The sequence below is a fragment of the Tursiops truncatus genome, chromosome 9 (assembly GCF_011762595.2).
Source record: "Tursiops truncatus isolate mTurTru1 chromosome 9, mTurTru1.mat.Y, whole genome shotgun sequence".
Lineage (NCBI taxonomy): Eukaryota > Metazoa > Chordata > Mammalia > Artiodactyla > Delphinidae > Tursiops > Tursiops truncatus.
The window spans coordinates 45,966,130-45,978,629 of NC_047042.1; the positions used below are offsets into that span (position 1 = coordinate 45,966,130).

The window sequence follows — 12,500 nt, forward strand, 5'->3', positions numbered from 1 at the left end:
GGTTGCATAGCCAACAGTTGTCAGATGTGGATTAGAACCCAGGTTTTTTCCTTTGTAATTTTCCATAATCGCTTAATTCCATTTGAATCATTTTGAATTCAAATTGTAGATGTAATAATGGTCAGTATTTTTCATCAGGCCTTAGATTAAAATTGTTGCCGTTGGATGCCATGTCCCTTCATACTGTTCCCACTAAATATTTAATTTAGATAACTATGATAATGAGCCAACTCCCTTTTGAAAGATTGTATAGTGTATTAATAATGCTTTTTTTGTGGCATGTCAAGATCTGCCCTGTATTTTTTAAAGATATCCATATCTTTTTTCTCCCACACTTAACCTTAAGTTGAAAGAAGGAATATCTGCCACCCTTTGGCAGTGAGCTAATAATTTGCACCACTCTCAATCCACCCACATATATGACATTGAAGAGTTGGACTAGAGTTTTCTAGCTACCTTAATGGCTCCTGTTTTACTCCACTTTTAAATCTTGGTATGGGTCCAGACTCTGCCCTAGGTCCACTTCTTGCTCTATCCATATACTTTCTTAGTAATCTCGCCTGGTCTCAGTTGCTTAAAACAAACAAACTCTGATTTGATTCTCTATTCTCAGTCTTGGCCTCTCCCTGAAACCCCAAACTCATAATCAGCTAACAACTCCATCACCTCTCCAGTGTCTAATGAGTATCTTAAAGACCACTTGGTGAAAACAGAAACCTTGATAACCTTTCTCAAACCTGACCTTTTCTCTAGTCTGTTGCATCGCAGTGGGTGCCCCCTTTTCCCTAATGCTAAAACCAGCACTGTTAGAACTGTTCTTGAATCCTCTCTTCTCCCAGTATTCAATCCCTTGACAAGCCCTGTCAACTCCATCCCCAAAGAATATTCCATGTATTTGATATCGTTGCCTGCCTACTCAACGTCTATTTCCTCCTTCCTCTTTTCTAACAAATACTCATATTTCCCCCTCAGGTATCCATCCTTCATTCACATAGGCCATGTGACTCAAGGCAAGCCAACCCCATTCCCAGTTCATCTCCTATACAAATGAATGAATGAGGGATGGACAGGCTTAATAAGTGTGGGCCAATGAAACAATGGGTTAGAGTCAAATGGCAGAGGGGAATTCTGGCTCTTGAAACAGCACATAAAGTGAGGCTCTCCCTCTGGATATGAATAAGGGAGCACCTAGTCTCAATTGCTAGTGGCAGTCTAACAACCATTCCAGTTTGAGGGTCAAAATGATTAGAAAATCTGGAAGAACATGGTTCTTTGATGTCATTGAACCTACTCTAGCACTAGGCTTCCTGAAAATAAGCTTTTGAATTTCGTTATTTAAGACATCTTAGGTTGGGTATTTGGTTTCTTAGCATATCCAGAATCTGTCTACTTCCACTTACTAGTGTCTTAGTCTAAACCACCACCATCGTTGACCAGGATTTTCTGCAATGTTCACCTAACTGGTCTCTGCTGCTATTTTCTCTGCCCTATAGTCTTTTGGGAAAAACAGAGGAATCTTGTTAAAATTTAGATCATGTCACCCCTTAAATGCCATCAAGGGCTTCTTAAAGCAGCATAAAATCTGAAGAATAAGTAAAAAATCACCTAAGCAGAAAATGATTAAACTGCACGTAGTTGCTTGAACATGCCAGGGGCCTTTGTACCAGTTGTTGCCTGCAATGCTTGCCTTCTTCATCCTCACAAGTCAGGCCTTCCCTATTCACTCAGTCTAAGGTATCCACCTAGTTGATCCGTAAGAGGTTACCAGGAAAAAAATGCTCTTCAATAATACTTGATTTTTCCATTAATGTTGCAATGCTAATGATAAGAAAAGTATGTTTTCAGAAAGTAATGGTGAATGATGACCAGAATATTGACTTGGTTTTACTCTGTCTGAAGTTGTCTTGGGAGGTTGATGGACTGCCAAAAAGGTTAATGCAGGATAAATTTCATTTTATGGTAGATATGGTTTGAATCCACTTGTCAGGTTGAATCACTATATTGTTATTTATTCCTTTTGTTCCACAGATGTCACGGAATTAAATGAAGTTTATACGTCTGCCCTTTTTGTTACCCTTTGGCTACCGTTTATTATTCAGCAACTATTAGAACAATATCAGTAATGGCAATAAGGTAGGATGACATTTTAGAGTAAGGTGACTATTAGATAGTCTTACAGTTTTTTCCCAATGAAGATAATATTTAGAGTTATAGGAAGGACCATTACTAACATTGTAGTCGTACACAGAAAATTTAAAACTATCTAGATTGTTATCTTCACCGGAGCCAGCATACGTTTATTTACAATGTAATATTGTATATTTTTCCTCTTGGTATCGTTTTTGTTCTTTGGTTAGTTTGTTTTGTTTATTATTGGTCTCCTGCTTTAGGTTGTGAATTCTTTAAAGGTAGAACCCCTTTTGTATTCATCTTAATACCTCCTTGTCTTAGTTTGGGTTCTCTTGGAGGCAGACCTAGAGATAAGGATTTGAATGTTTATTACAGAGTTCACAGGGGAATTGGGAGAGTGAGGCAAGAAAGGGAGGAAAGCTAATAAAGAGTGTATATCAAGTAAGTTACAACCTTAATTCTACCTGGGAATTCTGGGAGGCCATTTATAACATACCTCAGTTACTTGAACCATGGGACTAGTGGGCCAGGGTATTTACCAACTCCAGTCAGTCATTGGTTGAGGGTGAGTCTGAGAGTGGAAAATTGTTAATTCTCCAGTAACTTATGGTTTGGCCCATGTGCATGGAGAGTTCATTTCTCGCTGCCAGGGAAAGACTTCAGGCAGAATCATAGCTGCTGACAGTTGGAAGTGAGGCTGTCCTCCTTGGAAATGGTAAGTGATGAATGAATAAGGGCAGGACACTGACAACATCTGCGCATCCCTAGGCTATACTTGATGTGTCATATTTACTATAAAGTAAATCTTGAAACCATTGATTAGGAGATCAGAAGAAGCATTGGCAGAATCAGCATAGACCAGGAAGTAGAGATATCTTTTAATAATGAGAGATGACTTTTGCCTTCCTTCTTGGTTATCAGACACAAATCCATATAAGTCATGTCATCTAATTGGTTGTACCAATTCAAAACTTGTATCCTGCTATAAGAGGTCATTAGGATCACCAATGACGATGAAATATACTTTTAATTGTTACCTGCAGGGAAAATGTCCTGCAGAAAAATTTTCAGAACTTTTTGCTTTGACCAAAATAATGGCATCATTGAAGTTCAGTAACTATTCAATAAATTGATCACATGAATCTTGTTTATATTTTCAAGATTAATCTCAAGGTAAAATAATATGCTTTTATCTACATTAGTGTTAATAAGTAAATAAAGATGACCTTAATAAGGATGTTTGAATTTTGCAAACCTCATACTCAAAGACTCATGGTTGGCATTTTATGTGTAGAAACCTGTGGTCCAAGTTAATAGGAAGTATCTTAATGATGTTGATTATGATATTTCTAAGTAGAGGAATGGACAAAACACTGATTTTATGAGAAGAGAAATTGCTTTTCTTTGTTAAGGCTAAGAAGGTCACCATCATTAACCACAAAGTTGACAATTTATGTTTGTATCATTTAATATTTGTCAGTAGTTTCCCCTTTGGTGATTAAAAAAAGGGCAGATGCTAAATTACGTTGGCTTGGGAGACATATGTATCTTTCCTCTGAAGCAGGACTGTAGGAAAAAATTATACAGGAGAAAGATGTCTTGCTGAAATTTATCAAAATTATAAGCAAAATTTTAAATGCTATTGATTTATATATTGGAGAGTTTTCATATTTTACAATTTAGCTTGTTAAATAAGTGGTAAAATGTTTTGGAAGCTGAATTTTCACTCTGACACAATAGTCTTCATCTGTATATTACTAGTTGTCAATGGTGTAGGGGATTAATTGCTGTTTGATTTTATTTTTCAAATTAAAATTACTTGTTGATAGACTAACAAATTGTCTAAGTCTTTTTAAAGCCACTGGAAGAAAGCGTGTATACTTTTCCTTTTCTGTGGGAAATTTTTTTTCTTAATCTTTCCTGTCTGAAATTGGTTATCTTGTTTTTAGAACTATCATAAGGTACAGAAAAATATAGGGATATTCAGTCAGGAATTAGATGAGTGATGTCAAATGGTGTTCCCAGGAGCCTGTGCAAGAAGGTGTGAGGATGGTGATCCACACATCCGTCTTTGTTTCAGTTGTAGTTTTTTGACCTTTATTTGTTTTAGACATTGGGATTCAGTGTAAGATTTTACTTGAAAAGTTGATTCCACTGCCTTTCTTTTAACGTTTGATAACAGAGATCTAGATTTTCTACAATATTGGCAATTTCTCCTAAATACTACCAAGTAAGTTAGGTTTTACTTTCTGTCCAGATTCAGGGTAGAGCCACTTCATACTGTGAAAATTATAAGTATTTTTTTCTAAGTTTGCTGAGTTTCTGTCATCTATATATTTGTGACCATGATGTTAGGCTTATGGAATTGGACAGATTCTTAAAGCGCATGTACCTCTATCACTTCATTTTACAGATGAAGATATAAACCCAAAGCAGTTGTGACATGTCCCCAAGATCACATTGGGCAGAAGCAAGAAAAGATTATATTCCATTATTCTTTCTACTGCATTAAACTTTCTCTTTTAGAAGTTCCGTTTCATCAAATCTTGAATAAGAAGTATTTGTTAAAAGTGGGAAATATTAATGACATACAGGAAAGGATGAGAACAAATAACATTGCAGAAGTTAATCCATTCAAAATACATTTATTGAGGAGCTACCATGCCTCAGGTATTGTTACTTACTGAAACGAGGCTGTTAACTTACATGAAAAATCTACATGTGTTCTATGCAGTATGTGGTGTTAATGTAAGTTAAGCAGATGACTCCTGGCCTTGAGGGTTAAAATAATTTCCATTTTTAATACCATATTGGACATTGGTTTCATCTTGGCCACCTGTGATACCTTGCCCTTTGTGTTAATAACAACACCCAGATTTCCTTATGGGTAATTAACACCACCACCTCCCTACTCCAACCATCCCCCACCCCCGACTCCACCTTTGGAGGGCCAAAAATCAAGTTCATCCATCCAGCCCTAACCAAAGGGGTGGAAAGCATATGGCCAGTTCTAGGCCAATTAAACTGTTTTTCCTGGGACCTTCTATCTCTGAGAGATACAAACATGGGGAAACTGTCAGAATTCATTGTCTTGACCACTGAATAGTTCCCATTTCAGAGATCCTCTCCTTGCCAGAGCATCTTAGATTTCTTCTCAAGGCTAGCATTTCAGCCTCATCTTTGATTCTCATAGCTCTCATGTTCTTTCACTAAATTCCCTTAAGCTTACGTTAATTAAAGTTGGTTTCTCTCACTTACACTGATACCTTTCTGCAATTCTTTATTGGACATGAAACACAAACTGCTAGAGAAGAACAGGAACTATGAAGTTAGGTTCTTTGTCTCAAAGTCCAAAACCTGAGTCATTGTACCAAGAAATGACAACCCTAATATTCCCCACCCCCCCACACACACATACACCCCACCCCCCACAATAAACCTTTTAGCTCTTTGTTATATTAACAAGCTTGGTATCAGGAGACCTGTTGCACAATAAAGATAATTCCCTTCTCTAACTTATCTTCTCCCATTTAAAGGCTGATTCCTAAGGAGTGGTACTGGGCCTCTTAGGGCTGTGAAGCACTGTCATCCTTTTCCCAGTCTTCATTTTCATCTGTTAAAGTACCATCACACCAGCCCTCTGCTGAGTGCTGTTGACCTTGTTCGCTGATTGCTTTTAGTGATTCCCTTTAATGATTGATGAGATGACTGGACAGTAATGAAAACAGAGCTGATTCACTTTGTTTTAGCAGGATTAAAGCCTGAAAACAAATTTAATTTTCTTTTATGGGGAGGGGAAATAGGAACAAAAGATTTTCATCAATGTCTTAAAGTAACATGAAAGGAAGACAGGAGGACTTAATATGGTAAAAGGAAACTTTGTAAAGGAAAGGAAGCATAACTGTTAGATTCCTAACGGAAGGAGTGGTGGTTCTCTAATTTCCTTTTTAACAGTAAATGCCATTCACATGCTAGGCATGTATATATACTAGTTCACAGACCCTCCAGATAAATTTGTGATCTAAACTGGGAGAAAAAGACATGTGGGAGACATAAAACAGTCATGGAAAAATTGAAGAGATTATAATGGAGCTTTGGTCAGCATAATTTGAGATCTTTCCCTTTCCATGATCTCTATAAAATCGGAAAAATCTAGCTTGTAGAAAATTAAGATATGTAAAAAGTTCTTGAGTTTTTTGAGTTGTTTTTCTGCCAGTGGTGATGAATATAAAGGGTTAACTATTAAAAACTATATTGTAGCACAGAATGTTAGATATTTGTACATATTTTTAAAGTTAAAATTCTAATCCTTTTAATACTTGTATGCAAGTTACAGGTAGCTGTGAGTATGGTAGGCTCTATCACAGAAGGATGGACTACTGCAAGAACACTCCTTATCATTTCAAATTTTCCTTGCAGGAATAAATAGGTGGTTCAATCTGTAGGTAGAGAAAAAAGCAGCAGAATAGCCCAATGCAGTATCATTGCATTACTGTAATCACAGTTTACTTGTATGACTTAATCTCTAGGCCTCTGTTTTATAACTGAAAAAGGTAGGTGTATCAGTCAGGGGCAGGGCCACTGCCTGTCTATACAGTGCCTCTGTGGAAATTGGAAAATGCCTCTCTTTCCTCCAGTAGAATGTAGCCCCTTGGCAAGTGGAGCACAGGCTGGATTTCAGCTCTCCTGGTTTCTTTTGCTGGGTTCTCTTATACAAAGTACTACCTACATAGCTATACATAGTAACCCTGGTTTGACTTTTTGGTTGTGTGCAGCAGAGACTAACCCCAAATATTTTAAGCCAAAGGAGAATTTACTGACAGGATATTGGGGGCTGCAGAAATCTGAGAAAGTGACAAGAGCTAGGGCATCTCTGGTACCAGGAGTTAACTAAGATTTTCAACTCAGGAGCTTCCTGGTCCTTGGGTCCTGAGGGCTGCAATGGATTTGACATCTGCCTCTACCCTCTTCCTTTGTTTCACTCACTCAGGATTTACCATCCCAGGAGTGGTGTTTGATTGCCTGGCCCCTAGGTATTGCAGGGAGCTCGTGAAGGAGCAGGCTCCCCATTTCTAAAGTGGGAAATGGCAGTGAGAGGTGGCACTTAGTGACCTCCCACTGAGACTACACACCATTTGAATTATCCCCAAGGAGAGGCTGGTGTGCTATTAGGAAGGTGGGTATATGTGGAGAGAGTTGGGTGCTGGATAACTACAAAATGATAAATGTATGGTATAGGGCTTAGGTAATAATATCTGCTATTTTTACCTGGATAAGGTATTATCTAGTCCAAGCTCTGGTACAAAACCGCTGTAAAGACAGTGACATAAAAAGTGTAATAACTAAAGGCACTTATGTAACTAATTTTCCTGACCCAGTGTTGTAGTGCATGTCCTTTTCTCTGTGTATGGAAGTGATGGCAGAAATGGATAACCCAGGAAAGAAGAATCTCAGGTGAAAATGTGTAGTGAAATACTCAGAAAGTAATGTTGTGAATTCATGATTCCTCTTGGTTCTTTGTAGTCTGCCTCATAGGGCAGAAGACAGTTTTCTTTGAGAAAGAAGGAAGGTCCCAAATTTCTATTATCTCCTTTCTTACAGATAGAAATGCATTTATTTTTTACCTTTTCTTTTCTTTCTCTTTTTTTCTTTTTTTCCTTCCTTTCTCCATCCCTTCCTCCCTCCCTCCTTTCTTCTTTCTTTCTTTCTCCCTTCATGTTCTTTCTTTTTTTTTTTTGCGGTACGCGGGCCTCTCACTGTTGTGGCTTCTCCCGTTGTGGAGCACAGGCTTCGGACGCGCAGGCTTAGCGGCCATGGCTCACAGGCCCAGCCGCTCCGCGGCATGTGGGATCTTCCCGGACCGGGCACGAACCTGTGTCCCCTGCATCAGCAGGCGGACTCTCAATCACTGCGCCACTAGGGAAGCCCCATGTTCTTTCTTTTTTTCCTACTCTTTCTACCCTTTCTTCCCTTTCTTTCCACCCTTTCTTCCCTTTCTTTCTGCCATACTCAGAGATAGCAAAGAAGTGCTTGTTACAATCAACAACGTGATCTGCTGGGGGTGGGGTGAGGTGCTGTGTCCCTAGGCTCTTATAAGATCCAGAGCCTTCCACATGACCCTTCCTGGCTCCTCCCTCCTGGTGCTTTTGGACAGGGTTACTAGAATGGGAGAGAGTATAACAACGATTCTGGTTTTCAGTTCTTGCCCCTGACGCTCTGCTGATTTTCCTCTTAGCTGTGAATTTGTTCATGCCCTTGAGTTTCTTCTGTGTACAAAACTTTTTTGTAGTCAAGTCTCTGTACAAATTTCTGGCCCAGCATGTAGTCCAGTGGAGTTTGTCTTTCTTCCAATGCCATTGTCCATATTATGAAACAACAAACTTCCTGCTACTTTATATATACTTCTTTTGATGGATAGATGTTAATTTATTTTTTAAAAAAAATACAATAAATAAATAAATAAAAATTTTAAAAATACAAACACTGTTCTAAGACCTAATGATGTTCTAAGCCCTAGTTTATTTTTCTGTTTTATTGGAAAGTACAACCTAGATGTTCTTATAGATTTCTTGTGTATCTTATAGTCTAGTGGTGGAGACAAGGAAAAAACAAGTGGACAAACGTGTAATTATTAATTACAAATTATGAGGGAAATAATATTAAAGAAAAACAGCTCAATATTAAGAATAGTAAGGGTGGTACCTACTTAAGAAAGGATGACTATTAGGCTTCTCTGAGGAACAGATAAGTCATGATCTGAAGATTGACAAGGAACCTATTAGACAGGTGGATGGGGAGGTGGGAGACGTAAGGTTGATGTGGGGGTGGGATGTAAGTGGTGTGTATTATTCAGGATGGGCCAGGCTTAAGCTAGGGTAGCAAATCATTGTAGCTTAACACTTAAAAGTTTATTTCTTGCCTACGTGGAGTATGTTCTGTGAGACAGCTATACACTTGGTGAGTCAGGTCCATCACATGGACTTTGATCTTGACACATGGGTGACACGACTTCACCAAAAGCGGGGAGGTTATGCGGTGCTTTTCTCCACTGTTAAAAGACCATTGACCCGATCTGAGTTCACAGCCCTACATAAGTGCAAAGAGCTGGTATGCTCAGGAAGGAGTAGAGAGCTGTGCATTGTTGAGCACGAGTCACATCCACCTCAGAGTCTGTGGGAGTGAGTCAGGAGCTAGAACATTATAGGCAGAGAGAGCAACCTGGAGGAAAGTTTTGAGGTAAGATTATGGTTAGTATACTGCAGTACTATTGAGTCATAAGAGATCATGCCACCTCCTGTAGTTATGTAGAAGATGCAGAGTTGAAGAGTGACACCATTGTTTCAGTTACCAGACTTCAGTGCAACATCATGTCTTTAATAATATGGCTTCTAAATTTTAGAGTCCTAGATGAGAAAGAGATAACTACTAATAATATTAATCTTATGCTGTGTGTGACAAATGTAGCATATGCATTTTCTCATTTAATTCTAAGTACTGTTATTCCATTCTACAGATGAGGAAACAGACGCAAAGAGGCTAAGTAATTTACTTAAGGTCATAGAGCTAGTAAGTGATGGAGCTGGTGTTCAAACCCAGGCAGTCTGACTCAGGGCCTATTTAACTACTAACTCTAATGCAGACTGAAAATGTTTTCTTGGTCTTGGCCAGAAAGGGCCTTGGTGACCAGGTGTTTGACCCTGTAGAAGAGAAAGTGTTACTGCGTCTCTCAGACACAGGACGGAGGACAGGAGAAAGGAATGAGTGTAAGGTGCTAATGAAGTTGTATTACCTTTTGGAGTTAGTGTTTATCCTAAGAAATGAATTTTGGATAGTGAGAAGCCATTACATTTTTAGCTTAACTAGATACTGTCCTTCTACTGTTGTTGTTGTTGTTCTTTCATACTGAGTGTTTTCGGAAACTTCATCCTGTTGTAGTTGGAGAGCCAAAGGTACCCTGTACTGCTCTAGTGCCCAAGTCATAGAGGCACCACCCAGGGGGTGGTAGTACCCATCATCAAAGCATAGAAATGAGGGGGACAAAAATTCAATGGGAGGAAGCTGGAAGTTCTTGAACAACTGCCTTTTCCCACCTAGAGTGTCTCCCCTCAAGGCTAAAACCTAGGTGGGTCTGAGGTTCTCTTAATAATGGAGGTTTTCCCCTCCAAACCTTTGAGTAATTGCCTGACAAATTCCATAACTTGGCACCCAATTGTGACCTTGAGGCAGAGGGGGTACCATTCTTGGTTTCCTGCCCACCATTTTTCTTTCCTTATAGCAAGTGACTCTGGGATAGAAGTGCAAAGTACTGCCTAGAAGCCCTGGGAAGAAACGCCAGTGTGCAGGATATTCAGTAAATAATTTTCAGGGAATTATACTTGAGAAGCCATTGGGTTTCTATGTGTCTTACCTGGAGTCACAGCAAGCTTTCACTCAGTGAGGGCACTGACCTGAGAACTGGTGTGAGCTGTGTAACCAACCAGGAGACAAACGGAGTATTTTGGTTTTCTAAACATAAATCCATTTTTATAGAAGATAGCTCTAGGACCAAATTCTCCCTCCTGATATGGGCATCATATAGTAACAATAAGTTTCCCAGTTACAGTGCACACTGAATTTAAAGCTTTTAACATTATTCTCCAGATAGTTAATTTTTTCTATTTAGGAAGGCATGAATTACAATTTTCAGGTTAATTCTGCTCTGTATCCCCATAGCATGTTTTGCCAGCATATTCTATGATATTTCCTGCCTCTTGGCTTTACTCATGCAGTTTCCCAAGCTGGGATGCCCTTCCTCCTTTCTCCAGTTGGATAAATCCTCATTACCATTTTAGGATTCATTTTAGGGCACTATCCCCTCTTGGAAGCCTTCTTTGGACCCCCACGTTGGGCTCATTGCCCCTCCTCCAGCTTCCCATTGCACTCAATACCTTTATCTTATTTTTTAGCTTCATTTAATTGAAATTATCTGCTTTGTGGGTTTTTTCCCCTCCCTTCATTAGAATCTCAAGTCCTCATGGGTGGGGTCTGTCTGTATTCAGCCTTTTCACCTTTAAATCTAGTAAAGTCCTTAATAATGTCAGTTGAGCCAAACTAAATGGGCAGAAGCTGGTCATAAGATGTAGTGAGAGTTCCATAATTCATTCATTTCAGCTTTGGAAGTGAGAACTGATTCTATATAGCCACCATTGAAACAAGGGAACCAAAATTAAGCTCCAGCCATCCCAGAGAAGGTAAATAGAAGACACTGAAGCTAGACTTGAATCGTATTGCTGACTTCTAATTCTAACTTGTTTTGAAGCAAGTTGTTTATTCCATGTGTCTTAATTTGCACAACTGCAAAATGACTATATTATATTCACTGAAATCTGTGAGGCCTGCTATTCTTATTGAACCATTGGATGTCAACCATTATGAATGCAGCTCATTATGCCAAAAACATAGCACGTGCAGTTTAATCAATGCAGAAGTGAAGACCAAGAGTCTTGGAACAGTTGTACTGATTTGACATTTTCCTGGAATCGACAAGGAGATATACTTCCATGTGGCAAGCTACTGGATCCCCCCCAACCTCCTCCTTTTTCAAGTTATAAACACTTTCCTCATTGACATTTATTAGAAAGTAACACAAAGCAGATTGCTGGGTTTGCATTCTGTGGACGTTTCATATTGGGCATATTGTAAGCTCTCTGTGTGCCAGGCATGATGGCATTCTTGGAGATTAAGCTTTTAAATCCTGTTCTACCACTTAATAATTTCATTGACTTAACCTTTATATAGATGAAGTGTATAATTTCCTCAAAGAATACTTTGGTGCCCCATGCTTGCCGAAAGAATACTTCAGGTTGGAAATTCGGTCTGTGATCTGTCAGGTGATGAAACAAAAGGTTTAACTTAAACACAAACGCTAGGTCACAAAGGGACCTAGGTCACAAAGGATCCAGATGATTTTGTATTTGGTTACAACATCCTCCATCTCCCTGGCATCTCTATCCTTTCGTCTCTTTTCTGCCATCTGTCAATATACTTGAATGAGGAACTTAATCACATATGCTATCAACAGGTTGGTTTGGGTTTTTTTCCACCTTCTTTTTGATGAGGTGGTAATAAAAGAGTATATCATAAAACAGTATCCAGTTTTACATTGTTTTCAATTTTTTTTCCAGCGCTAAATAGTTTAAGACTAAGGCTGGACCCATTAGTAATTCCAGTATTTGAGTCAAAGAAATCAAATGTTATATTTGATCTAACTTAAAGAGGAAAATAAAATATAATTTTCTTCCATTTTTTTGTTCTTTCTGTTCTATCCATTCTTTCCATTCTATGGTGAATTGTATATTTGATTATTAATTGGTTCTTATTTATTATTAATA

At 38.6% G+C, this 12,500-nt stretch overlaps 1 long non-coding RNA gene across 1 annotated transcript in view; it reads left to right on the forward strand.

Annotated features, from left to right (window-relative positions):
• The first annotated feature begins 2,033 nt into the window (after positions 1–2,033).
• LOC141279539 (uncharacterized) overlaps positions 2,034–12,500 on the forward strand; it is a 321,920-nt gene continuing 311,453 nt past the window's right edge. The window contains exon 1 of the long non-coding RNA XR_012333965.1: positions 2,034–2,133. This is a non-coding gene — a long non-coding RNA (uncharacterized lncRNA). The remainder of the gene's footprint in view (positions 2,134–12,500) is intronic.